This window comes from Gopherus evgoodei, chromosome 6, assembly GCF_007399415.2.
Source record: "Gopherus evgoodei ecotype Sinaloan lineage chromosome 6, rGopEvg1_v1.p, whole genome shotgun sequence".
Lineage (NCBI taxonomy): Eukaryota > Metazoa > Chordata > Testudines > Testudinidae > Gopherus > Gopherus evgoodei.
The window spans coordinates 54,234,541-54,248,696 of record NC_044327.1 but is presented as its reverse complement, the minus strand read 5'-3'; positions in this window follow the sequence as shown (position 1 = coordinate 54,248,696).

The following is a 14,156-nucleotide window of genomic DNA, read 5'->3' as shown; positions in this document are numbered from 1 at the left end:
ATCTTATATCTCAAAGCATCTTTCAGCAGGTGCAGATGGGAAGAGCAGACCAAAGCCAGACTAGAACCATTTATCTTAAACTGTTTGGTCTGGAATGCAGCCATCCAGTCCTATGTCATAAGCTCCTTCATTTTACTGACCTCATTGTAAGAATGAATCCTTTTAGCTGTTGGGACTAAACTCATTATTACATAACTTTAGCCAAGACTTTTATGAAAGTTGTATTTATTAGCCTAGCATAAGGCTTCCAAAACTAAGTGAATCAATCCAGAAAGTTTGCTAAATAAGGCCTCTGTTAATGCAAAAAATTGTCCCAGTTGGTTGACATGAATTATGCAATTTGTGTTTAATAGGGAAGAGATTCTACAGTATGTGCTGATCTTAAAAATGCTCTGTATTGTAGGGGAGTACTGGAGAAGTGGTTCTCTCCATACCCCAGGTTGAGGGCTTCCAGGGGATACATCAGCTCAAGGTATTTTGTCTAGTTTTACAACAGGCTACATAAAAAGTACTAGCAAAGTCAGTAAAAACTATAAACAAGTCAGTGTCTGTATGAAATTTTAGTGTTCTATATATACACAAAAATGTAAGTACAATATTTATATTCTAATTGACTTATTTCTAATTATATGGTAAAAATGAGAGCAATTTTTCAGTAATGTGCCATGATACTACTTTGTATTTTTATGTCTGATTTTGTAAGCAAGTAGTCTTTAAGTGAGGTGAAACTTTGGGGTGTGCAAGATAAATCAGACTCCTCAAAGGGGTACAGTAGTCTGGAAAGGTTGAGACACACTGTACTGGAGAACTGGTTTTCCAATAGTGTCAGTGTCCATGCTGACTTTTGGTTCCTTCTCTGACTCTGTGCTTTGCACCATCTTCCAGGCTTCCCCTGTATGTAGAAATTTACCTCCATGCAGAGAGTTAATACAAGGTGCATGCATTTGTTACATTCCACTTAATGCTCTCCGTGCTTACTGTGCTGGGCTCCTCACTTCTCCTCATTCAAGATCTAGTCCCCTCCCCTGAAAACTCACTGATTCTGAGACTTTCAAATGGGGGCAGGGGAGAGGTGAAAGAAAAAATATATAATTAGAAAGGGGTTAAGTAACATTCTAAGGTAACTTCCTTCCTCAGGATGTCTGTGTCCTGTCCCTAGATTGTATGTGCTCCAGGCTAGGAATTCTGCAGATCGTTGTGTATTATTGCCATATCAAACGTGTTGTCAGCACTTAAAGTATAATGATGAGTAATCTCAATTTATTGGGATTTTCAAAAGAATCTAAAGTGTTGGGCATCTAAATCACACTGAAATTCAAAAGTATGGGCCCAAATCCTGGGCTCTTGACACAAGCCATTGAACTCCCTGGGGGCTGTTACTCAGCACTTGAGTCACTTGTTTATGTGCCTGAACATGGATAGAGCTTAGTTTATTGAAGATGATAGTTTTTACTCAATCCTTGATCAAGCAAGTTCCAATTGATCTCAATGGGTATTTGAGACTAAGGGCTTCAGGATTTGGCTTCTTTCAAATAACAAACAGCCAATCAAGATGGTTGGAATTTTTATTGCAGGAAATGTGACTTTTATATCCTGGCTGAAAAAGTGAAGTTTTCAGAGAAGATTTTATTTCTTGGCCAACCAACAAAACCTCACACTTCTGCATAAAGCAGACTACTTGGGAGAATGTGTTTTTGTTTTGACAAAACACAAACTTTAACAGTTTCAATAACATTATTGGGCTAAGCTATATGTTTGGGTTGGAAAAGATAACAGCTGCAAAAGCCTGGGAAATAACTTTTAGGCTATATCTACATTGAGCATATTCAGTTACTAGATCATGCACACACTAACATGTGGTCTAGCTACATAAGCTGTGCTGGATGAGCATATAACACTGTACACACCACCTCAATGACAACACTGCTGCTGTTAAGCAACACTAGTGCTACAATGTCAGGGTGGTACCCCAGGTTCTGTGCATCATGGGAGATGCTCTAGGAACCTCTGCTTGTCATGTTGATCCTGTCTCCCACCTTCACCCACTTGCTGGTGGCAGTTCCTGCTCAGCTACCCCTCATGCCAAACTAGGTGGAAGACAAGGAGCAACTAGAAGATGGTGTAGTTCTGCTCTTTATTGCAAGATAAAATATTTTATGCAGTAGAGTAAGTGATCTGCCCAAATTCCATCCTGGATCTCACCAATCTTTCTGAGACCAAAGACAGCTGACCTTAAGCGGGAATGACAATTTGTCTACCATGATTTTGGAAACTTGGGATGACCAGCAGTTCTTTCAGAACTTCTAAATGAGGAAACAGACTTTCATGGAGCTGTGTGGTGAGCTTGCACCAAACCTCCAGTGACAAAACATTTGATTCAGGGCAGCAGTACTGGTGCAGAAATTGGTGGCTATTGCCCTGTGGAAGCTAGCAACACAAGACAGCTATTCAGTTGCAATCCATTTTGGGGTTCAAAAGCCCACTGTTGGGGTGATTTGTGTAGGTTTGCATCATAAATATAAAGAGAAGGGTAACCACCTTTCTGTATAAGGTACTATAAAATCCCTCCTGGCCAGAGGCACAATCCTTTTACCTGTAAAGAGTTAAGAAGCTTAGGTAACCTAGCTGGCACCGGACCAATAAGGAGACAAGATAATTTCAAATCTGGGGAAGGGGGGAAAAGGCTTTGTTTTGTCTGTTCTTCATCTATCTGTTCTGTCTGTTTTTTGCTGGAAACAGATCAAGAAGGCAAGCAATCCAACTCAATTAGAATTAGTAAATAATAAGGGAATGCATTAGCTTACTTTTACTTTTGGCTTGTGATTCCTCCTTTGTAGGAGCAGGGAGGTTTATCCCAGGGTTTATAACTACAAGGTTTTGCCTAGAGGGGAGATCTTCTATGTTCTTGAGTCTTTTGTTTATTCTGTAAAGTACTTACCATCCCAATTTTAGAGGTGATTAATTAATTAAAATTCTTCTCTTAAGAAAAGGTAAAGGAAAGAACCTGATTGTGGTGAGTTTTTTTTTAATTGTTTTAAGATCCAAAGGTTTGGGTCTGTGTTCACTGTACCAATTTGTGAGTATATTATTCTCAAGCTTCCCCAGGAAAGGGCGTGTAGGGGTTTGGGAGAGAGGGGGAAGGGGGCTCCAAGTGGCCCTCCCTAAATGTTTTGTTCAAATCACTTGGTGGTGGCAGCTGTAGTAAGAGGAGGCCCTAAGATATAAACCTTGGTATCAGAGGCCTGGTATGAAGCCTAAGGCCTGAACTAAAGTAATGGTCAAGACTTTGCTAACATAAAGCAAAGTTAAGCTGTGAGCCAGAGGCAGGCCCTGCTCACAGAAGCTGGCAGGGAAAGGGCTGATGCTGCAAGAAGATACATACCTAAAAGGTACTAAACACTAGAGATCAGAACATTCACATACTTGCACATTCCACACAGATAACAAGGAGCAGGCTGACCCATCCCAATGACGGGTAAAAGGGTAATATGATGGATAGAGCTGTTTTGTTCAAACCAACATGTACAAGGTGAGAGGCGGCACCTTACTACGTAGAGGGGTTGCACCTCATACATCAGGAGTGATGTGTAACTTATTTGTACCTGTGTATAAGAATGCATCCCTGAGGCGGTGTCTTTGCCCAGCCGAGGGGGCAGTGGAAAGTCCCGCCACTGACTAAGCTGAGCCCATTGACCAGGGGCGCACATTCATAGTATGCCCTGAGTTAGACTAAGAAATCTACAAGGAACTATTATTGTGCTCAATACGGCAATAAACCTGGCCAACATGCCTTCATACCTTACTAAACTCTGTGTGGTCATTGGGGGTTCTCTTCGGGTCTGCGTGTCAGCTATCTTCAAAGAGCTGGGACAGCACACAGAGGGAACACAAGCACGCAGCCGAGTGATATCAACATTGAACAGAGCAGAGCACCACACCGGTAGCATCTGACAACAGCAGCGTTTCCTAATCCAAGGAATTGGGGCGTTTTTAACCTAAGATGGTAGAAATAAGCTTAGGCGTCTTCATGCAGGTCCCCATATTTGTACCCCAGAGTTCAAAGTGGGGAGAGAACCCTGACAGTGACTCACAGGTGGGATTTTTCTGCTTGTGAACCAAGCCATAAACATCTTTTTATTGATCCCTTTTCTGTGTTGAGTAGCTCTGCTTTTAGAATAGCAGTGCTTTCTGCAAGCACATAACAATGCACTCCCTCTCTTCCCCCTCCCACCCCCCACACCTCTCATGTATCCTCAATATTTCCTAACCTGGGGCTGGGGCAGGTAGAGAAGTGTTTGCAGTACGATGGCACCAGATGTTAGTACAAAAAATGGAATGGTGTGCAAATCATTCAACCCAGTCTGAACCAGAAAACTTCTTTTTGTTTTCCTTCATCCTACACAGTCAAACTAATGTTTGTTAAAAGAACTATATGGAATGTATATTTGAAATATTTTAAAAGGAAATAAAAACCAACAAAATATAAGACTGAACCTGTGAACAATGTTCAAGTCTTGGCACCTGTGTCCGTGCCCTCCCCCAGCCAAAAAGAGGGGAAAAAATGGAGGCCAGCTGTTCTTGGAGACAACTGGGGACCTCTCTTGCACAGGGATTGGAGGGTGGGCACTTAATGGGCTTCAGCAACTCCCACCGGCTAATCATTCCCCTTCTGGACACTTGGGGGGGTGGCTTTTGAGGGGTTTTAGGTACCAGTGGAGGTTGTGGTCCTGGGAGTCCTGCCAGGTGCTCCTGGTCACTTGGGGTGGGTGGGAAGAGGGGGCGAAGGAAGGGTGGGCTCCTCTGCCTCAGTAGAACTCTGGAGACAACTGAAGGAGGTTGTGGTGGTGGAAGCGTAGAAGTGGTGTGGCTACAACAGCAGGAACCCTCCAAAACTTGGTTGGCCATCAGTTCCATCAGCCTTTCCATTAGGGCAGGCTCCCATTGCCTACAGTGTGCTTCCTGTTCAATGAACCAGTTCATCAGTCTCATCCTGCTGAAGAACTCAAGCCTCTCATGCCCTGAGTAGTCAAACTTCTTTTGATGCCTCCTGTCCATGCCAAGATCTTTTTCTATCTGTCTCTACTGGCTCTGGAGTGATGCTCCTAGCTGTGTGGCTTTCTCTCTCAAAGACAAGGATAGTATTTTTTTCTTTTGGAAGCAGCTGAAAACCCTTTACATGAAACAACTTTGAGGTGGAAAGCCACAATATCAGTACTTTTGCAACATTCCATGAATGCAAGTGTTAAACCAACCATGGTTCTCAGACAGTTCTTCCAACCCATGAGGAAGGATCAGAGGCTACTAATGGTAAGATGCATGTACTAATGTCTTTAAAAACTCAAAATTTTCATAGCGTTTCAAGGTTGAGTGAGAATGGTAGTTCCTTCCATGGGCTATGTTACCAGTTTGCAACTTCTTTAGACTGACCAACTTTTGGATAACAAAGTGGTCTCAAAGGTCCGAGAATGAAAGAGGCTACTTTTCCAGTCCTGTGAAGGAGATTTAGCAATCTGTCAGACTGATTCTGCTAATGGTCACCCTGCTACATCTTACTGCATGAAGGAATTTGGTCACCTCTGAAGGTGGACCAAGCATATTAGCATTGCTTTTAAATATCAAGACTCAGATGGAGTTCCTGAACACCATACATTTGTTGAAGTATGCTTACAGGACTAGATGGCAACTCAACTGGGTATTGACTAAATTTTCAGCTAGCATATAGATCTTCCATGCAAATGAAGAGATGAACATCACTCCTCACCCCTGCACCTGCAGCATCACCAGAAAAACACATTCCTTTGCTTGCCCAACAACAGTGAAATGGGCAGGATAAGACACACACTGCAACTCTACTTGGTTCCCTAAAGTTTCAGATCAGCACCACAACTGTACTTCCCCAACCAGGACCTTTCTAACCTCCCACCTCCCTTCCAGTGGTTTTATTGGCCCTGACCATTGGAGCCTGTATGCTGGCTGAGAAATGCATAGACACAAGGCACAATGACTGTTAACCTGTCTTATAGCTTAGGCCAAAGGCATAAAATCAGAAGTAAATACAATTGATTTATAGCCAGGTCTTGACTGGGGACCATTTAAGTGTTGAAGAGGAATGGTGGGTAGGGTTAAAATGTAGCACTGGACCAAGAGGGAATACTGTAACTTACCAGCTTTGTGTTCTCCTGGGACTCATGCAGAGGAGCTTCCTCAACTAGCTTATCCAGGTAGAGATGCAGAATCACATGCGCCTCATTCTCCAGGTCTTCCTGGGCATCATCTATGGCACCACTGCCTCCTTGCTCTGGCTCTCATTGGTATCCTCAATGAGGTTGAGAAGAGGATTGTGAGGCACTTCAGGCTGGGAGCTCTTGACAGCACCTGTTCAAACTCATTGAAGCATGTACAATGGGCCCTCTTAAGCAATTGTTTGGAGTCTTGTTTTGCCCTCCTGCAGAGGAGCTTCAGCTGCTTGATGCATTCCTGGCATTAGGCCACAGTCCACTCAATACCTGCCTGCTCTGTGAACATTCTCAGTACATGTGTCTGTTCCTGCTGCTCTAGGCAAAATCATGGACCATGTACTCTGACCACACATTGATGCAGACCTAGGTCTGGTCAGTGGGCTGGGTGGCTGTTCTCAGATCCATGTTCACCTGTATCACACTGTAAAGAGTGCAGTGGAAGGCTGTTCTGATTCAGTCAGCTCAGCTTGTTACTACAGGTAAAAATTGGGACAGGGAGCTGGTAAGGGTTAGGCAAAAAAGCATTCATTGCTTTGTGGGAGTAGGGTGGAGAACTAAAACTCAAGACCTGGTACACACCTCTGACTCCCATTCACTCTGCACACTGGCAAGGGTACAAGGCCATGCCACAGTCTGAGGTGTATACTTGGCTAGTACATCTGAAGGGTGGGGCTTACTTGCCTTCAGATGTATTTCTGGGGTTTAGATGGGGACAATGGTGGGGTGGTAGGTAGAGTACAGACATATGCAAGGACAAATGTATAGTCACTACTTTTTTGTTTTGTCCTTGCCCCCATAGTTTGATCACAATAGCAGCTTTAATGAGTTGTTCATATGTTGAAAATATTATCTGTATCTATAGGCTCTTAGAACAAGAATGATAGGCTAGAAGGAAAGAGAAGCCAGGATCTACACAAGACAAGTAGGTCAGGATTGTGACACTGTGCTGAAATATTTTGGAGAGGTTTACACAGCAATTGCCTATGCTGTACTGATTCTTTGGGGATTCCCCCAAAATTGTGTAATGTCTGCTGTAGGCTTATCCAAAACCAGCAAAAAAAAATTCCTGAGTGATGGGGATGGAATGGAGGAAAAAGGCATATTTTTAGACTGCTTTGAACGAGTCTTAAATACAATTGTAAGACAGAAGTCTTTCAAAAATGTGTTCATTAAGCTGAACTGCTGTGGCTGGACTAAGTTGTATAGAAAATACACTTAATCCCATGACCAGCAACATGCTCCACAAGAATCCCACACTTTGTGCTGATATCAGCATACATACTAGTGCTGGCTGGAAACTGGAATTCCCATTATGTTAGACTTCTGAAAAGGAATTTTTAAGAAAGTTAATCTCATTTTGACCTTCTGAAATGTTTCCAAGGTTCCCTGAGCTGTCCAATGCCACAGCAGCACACCAGGCAGCTTGGGAGCTCCAGTTCAGGAACTGCTAAGGAGCCAGGAAGCTCTGAAGATCCCAGCACTGGGACCAACCACTAGGGAGGCTGTCAAGGCGTGGGGGAGCTGGGAATGACTTTCCAGCAGAAAATCAACATTTTCCAAGCAAACTGAGAATCTTCCATCAGAATGACTGACTTTCCTTTGGAAAGTCAATCAGCTCTACTAAACACCATGTTTAGCTTAACTTTGGAAGATCATTAGTAAGCTTCTTGATTGGATATTTTTTTAATTGAACATTCAATTTTTTTATCAAATCTTGCAGCCTTATCCCTATGGAACCTAACTTCAGATGAATGTCAGATGTGGCAGGTACATCCATGTGCCCTGGATAAGCACATTGGATGTTTTTGATACAACTTTCACAGTTTCAAGGTCACTGCACTTGTATTTCCCCTCCATGCTCCTTCAAGAGCATCCATTTAAAGCTTTCCAGTGCCCAGTCCTCACCTCTCTTGGGTGAAGAGTCTCATCTCTCTTCCCCATCTGAGGGGGTCTTTAACTATACAGAATTCCCTGCCTTCATTAGTAGATTGGCCTGCTGGGGCTATCTACTGGCAGGGCTGGCTTTAGGCCGATTCCCCCAATTTCCTGGAAACAGGCCCTGCGCCTTAGGTGCCTTAATTTTTTTTACTCACCCAGCAGTGGTCCAATCTGGGGGTCTTCAGTGGCAGTGGGGGGTCCTTCAGCGCCACTGAAGATCTGGCGTGGACCCCCCACTGCCAAAATGCCACCAAAGCCCCGGACTGCTGCTGGGTATTCGAATTGGGCCCCGCAGTTCATAAAGCCAGCCCTGTCTACTAGTCAGTATCTGTGCTTTGCTTTTTCTCTAGAGACTACAATATATTGCTTGCAGATACAAGTTGCCACACAGCTTTTGTGGCAAACACATTTATTCTTAAGGTAACAGCATTAGGCAAAACATTCAAACCAAAGCACATGCTAAAAAGCTTACCTGAGATCAGCACCCTCCCTAAGCCTTCAGCCTCTGGGTCTAGTAGGCGTCAGTCCTTCAAAACCTGTAGCTAGATTTTCCCTGTGATTACAAGTTCATAACTGTTGCAGATTTGGAACCAGACCCCAGGCTGGGCAGTTCAAAGACTTGAGCCTGAGAAACCACTGAACTCCAGTTTCTGGGATCAGTTGGTCAGCAGAAAATGACCTATTCCTCAGGATGTAGCTTCAAAAGCTTGGGTTTTGCATAAATGGAAGTGAGGCGCATGCATTAATCTCTCTTGGTATTCCCCAGGAAGTGCACTTGTCTTGTGCATCTTCAATATAATTTTTGAACAACCAGGCCTTGCATTGCTTCTTCCCCCTAGAGAGGATATATACAATCCCAGTTCAGGTAAGGTTTTTTTTTCAGTGATATTGAAGGAAATTGCCCTATTGGTTATAACAGTCACAAGTAAAATGATTAACAGTGACATTTAAAGATGCTTCAAACTGACATTCCAATAAAATGAATAGTGGTGGTGAGACCCCATGAATTTAATGCTACACTTATCTAAGAATCATCTGAAAGTTCAACTTGAATTCTTTTATGGCAGAGGCAGGGCTCTTGCACCAACAAAAGAGAACATTTCCCTAAACTGTATGGGTGTTGGGATCAGTTGGAAACAGGAGGCAATAATGTGTCGTTTAAGAATACTCTGTCAGCAATCCAGCACCTTCATGCAGACCTACAGCAGAGGCAACATAGTCAATGTAAAAACTACAGGGAAACAAATTTGTTATAAACTGTTTTTGCTCAAATAGTATTATCAGTATTACCAATTCTATATGCTCAAAAATCATGAGTCAGGCATCAAATTGAGTGGTTTCTAAATCTCATTTGGGGTTCTGTTTCTTTCATGGTTTTTAGCCTTTAGGATAAACTTAAGTCACATTTCCATGCCTTTCTCCACAAACTTAAGGGCTAGAACCTTTTTTTGGGGGGGAACCCCAAAAGCTGCAGTTCTCTTGTAATCACTTTTCTCCAGAATCTGTGGCTTTAGATAAAACACCAAGTATCCTGAGACTTGCAATAAAATTACAGAAGTTGGCAAAATAGTGATTATAATCAGTGAGATTTTTTCAAAGTATGACATGTATGAGGTTTTTGTAAATTGGCTTGGTTGAAGTAAAAACGAGACTGCATCTCAGTCCAATTTCTGAGCTGATCCTCAATGTTTTTGTAATGTTTCAGACAGACTTGTACAAGGCACACTGAAGAGAGTATGATTACTAAAGCTTCAGGATCCAACAGCTGAAGCAGCCTTTCTGCCTGGGTTATGGCACTAATCTGCTTAGAAATTTCATGTGGTCTGGTACATGAGATTCTCAGCAAACTAAATGGAATCCATTGGGAAGGCTGTAGATTGCAGAGAGAGATTGTATGGGAGGGAGGAAGGACCAGGAGACTCTCTCAGGGAACTCCTGAAGATGGATGAGAAATAGAACTTGAGAAGATGAGTCAATTCAAGTGCTGGTTTGAGGATAATAGCAACTTTTTTTTTAAACCCAGCATGCATTTCAGCCATGAAATTCATTCCCACAATGCAGTGAAGACAAGAATTTGGAACTGTGACAGAATACTACTCAGTATTCACACCTCACAAACTATTTTAATAATCTTTACAAAATATGCTATGTAAGATGTCATTTGAAAACTAAACTTGCTGGTCAATATCATGGTGGCATGTATGTAGCAACATTATATATGAAAGGTATGAACACAAGATGAAATCATGAGTGAGGTATGTTTACCAGACAAGTCTAGGGAGTGGGTAAAACTCTTCCTCAAAGACAAAGGACAAATTGTCACCTCTAGCCAGGAGTCATCAAAGCTGATGGGCCATTGCCTATCAAGTGGCCATTTGTTGGCAAGGAAGGGGGACAGGAGCAAACAGATCTGCATCTTATCAAACAGCATAAAACTCTTTTTCCCCTCTTACCCCAAACAAACATCCAGTATCCTTGCTCTCAGCTGGAAAGAACTTTATCTAAGGGGGGTCACTCTCAGGAAAATGCATGTGAAACAGTGCCTGAACTGTATAAGTGAGGGGTCAAAACACTCCAACAGATCTCTTGCTACCATCTCTTCTTCACCTAACTCTCCAATACCAAATTCTACAGGCCACTTCCCTCAGATCCCACTGAGGAATACACTAAAACTACAGCATCTACTCAGGACACTCCCTACACTAACACCAGAAGAAATCAACATACCCCTATAACCCCGACCAGGGTTATTCTATCTACTATCCAAGATCCACAAACCCGGATATCCACAAACCTGGACGCCCCATCATCTCAGGCATTGGCACTCTCACTGAAGGACTGTCTGGATATATGGACTCTCTACTCAGACCCTATGCCACCAGCACTCCCAGCTATCTCCGTGACACCACTGATTTCCTGAGGAAACTACAATACATTGGTGACCTCCCAGAAAACACCATCCTAGCCACCATGGATGTAGAGGCTCTCTACACAAATATCCCACACACAGATGGAATACAAGCTGTCAGGAACACTATCCCTGATGATGCCACAGCACAACTGGCTGCTGAGCTCTGTGCCTTTATACTTACACACAACTATTTCAAATTTGATGACAATGTATATCTCCAGATCAGTGGCACTGCTATGGGCACCCGCATGGCCCCACAATATGCCAATATCTTTATGGCCGACCTGGAACAACGCTTCCTCAGCTCTCGTCCACTCACGCCCCTTCTCTACCTACGCTACATTGATGACATCTTCATCATCTGGACCCATGGGAAGGAGACTCTGGAAAAATTCCACCACGATTTCAACAGCTTCCACCCCACCATCAACCTCAGCCTGGACCAATCTACATGGGAGGTCCACTTTCTTGACACCACGATGCAAATAAGTGATGGTCACATTAACACCACCCTATATCGAAAACCTACCGACCGCTATGCCTACCTTCACGCTTCCAGCTTCCATCCCGGGCACATCACACGATCCATTGTCTACAGCCAAGCACTGAGGTACAACCACATCTGCTCTAACCCCTCAGACAGAGACCAACACCTACAAAATCTCCACCAAGCATTCTCAAAACTACAATACCCGCACGAGGAAATAAGGAAACAGATCAACAGAGCCAGACGTGTACCCAGAAGCCTCCTACTGCAAGACAAACCCAAGAAAGAAACCAACAGGACTCCACTGGCCATCACATACAGCCCCCAGCTAAAACCCCTCCAACGCATCATCAAGGATCTACAACCCATCCTGGACAATGATCCCACACTTTCACAGGCCTTGGGTGGCAGGCCAGTCCTTGCCCACAGACAACCTGCCAACCTGAAACATATCTCACCAGAAACTGCACACCGCACCATAATAACTCTAGCTCAGGAACCAATCCATGCAACAAACCTCGATGCCAACTCTGCCCACATATCTACACCAGCGACACTATCACAGGACCTAACCAGATCAGCCACACCATCACCGGTTCATTCACCTGCACATCCACCAATGTAATATATGCTATCATATGCCAGCAATGCCCCTCTGCTATGTACATCGGCCAAACTGGACAGTCTCTACGGAAAAGGATAAATGGACACAAATCAGACATTAGGAATGGCAATATACAAAAACCTGTAGGAGAACACTTCAACCTCCCTGGCCACACTATAGCAGACCTTAAGGTGGCCATCCTGCAGCAAAAAAACTTCAGGACCAGACTTCAAAGAGAAACTGCTGAGCTTCAGTTCATCTGCAAATTTGACACCATCAGCTCAGGATTGAACAAAGACTGTGTGAATGGCTTGCCAATTACAGAACCAGTTTCTCCTCTCTTGGTTTTCACACCTCAACTGCTAGAAGAGGGCCTCATCCTCCCTGATTGAACTGACCTCGTTATCTCTAGCTTGCTTGCTAGCATATATATACCTGCCCCTGGAAATTTCCATTACATACATCTGAGGAAGTGGGTATTCACCCATGAAAGCTCATGCTCCAAAACGTCTGTTAGTCTATAAGGTGCCACAGGATTCTTTGCTGCTTCTTCACCTAAGGAGACAAAAGAAACAGCCTTTGGGAGAAGATCTGGCCTGAGAGTTTGGTCAGCAACGTACTGAAAATGTGGTAAGGAACTTCACATTTCCATTCTGAGCATTTCTAAACTTGAGTTTCTTAACAATGAAGTTCATTTGAAACAATGCATGTAGTTTTAAAAACGGGTTTTAGGTGTTTTGTTTTTTTCTAACTGAATAATTGAGAGAAATCAACACATTCACAATGTTTTGGTGTTGCCAAACATGGTGGGTTTTTTTTGGGGAGGAAGTGGGAGACATGTTTTTATTTGGGGGGGGGATTTTAACTATGGTAATCAGAATGGGAAATTCTCTATCTCATGCTTTGTATCACTGTCTAACTGGTAATTTAATGGGATTAGGAAGAAAGTTCTCTTAGGAAGAAAGTTCTCTTATGGTTAAGCTATCTCACAATATCCATTATGAAGTTTCCTGTATGTTGCTGTGGGGCATCTGTTGCTGGCCACTGTCCCAGGCCATTAAAACTTGATGGATGACTGGTATAATCTGATAATTCTTACACTAGTATTGAAGGATCTGAATGATTATTCTTATTAATGAGATGAAATAGTAAATCTTAAACAAAAGTTCACAAGTAAGCTGGAGATGGGGATCCCCAAGAGCTCAAGTTCTCCCTTTAGGCTCCCATGTTAAAGCTGTACATCCTCAGACCCAGCCCTCCTTGGCTGGCTGTACCCTGCAGGAATGAGACTGTTGCTAGTTGAAACAGTGACTTTATGCAAATTAAACAACTAGATGAAAAACCACCTGGCTTAATTTAGCCTGTTTTCTGTTTCCTGTGGCCAGAATGTCTATAAACAAATGACTCTCCTCAGAATTACTCAGTAAATTCTTTGGTACTTTTTTTTTTTTTTTTTAGTCTAAGAGTAGGTTGTGAGAAGAGGTGTGTGTACAATACTTGGTTGAGTGACTTATTTCACAAATCACATGGAATTGCTCATAGTCCCTACTTGGCTGAGCATGGCATCTCAATCAGCATGAGGGTTTGAAGATCCATTAGGACTCTGAACTTTCAGGGAGAGGAAGCATCTTCACAGAATTAAGGAATTTTAGAGCCTTGTAAATATTTTCCTCTCTGATCAATACAGGCCTTACCCATTGCCATTTAAAAAAATAAATAGGCTACTGTAAGATTTATTGGCTGGGGGGCAGAGTATAAATATAAATTTTGTCTCATCATTTACATGAAGTACTACCTGCATGCACATGATTCTACTTGCACTGTACAGTCATTACTTTCTGATTTCTCATTAAATTGCATCTGTGCCAAGGATTATAGGGATATTGCTAAGCAGTGTCCAAACTCATAACAGTGGTTTTTAACCTGTGATCTGTGCACATCTAAGATTTTCAAATGGGGCTGCAGCTCCATCTGAAA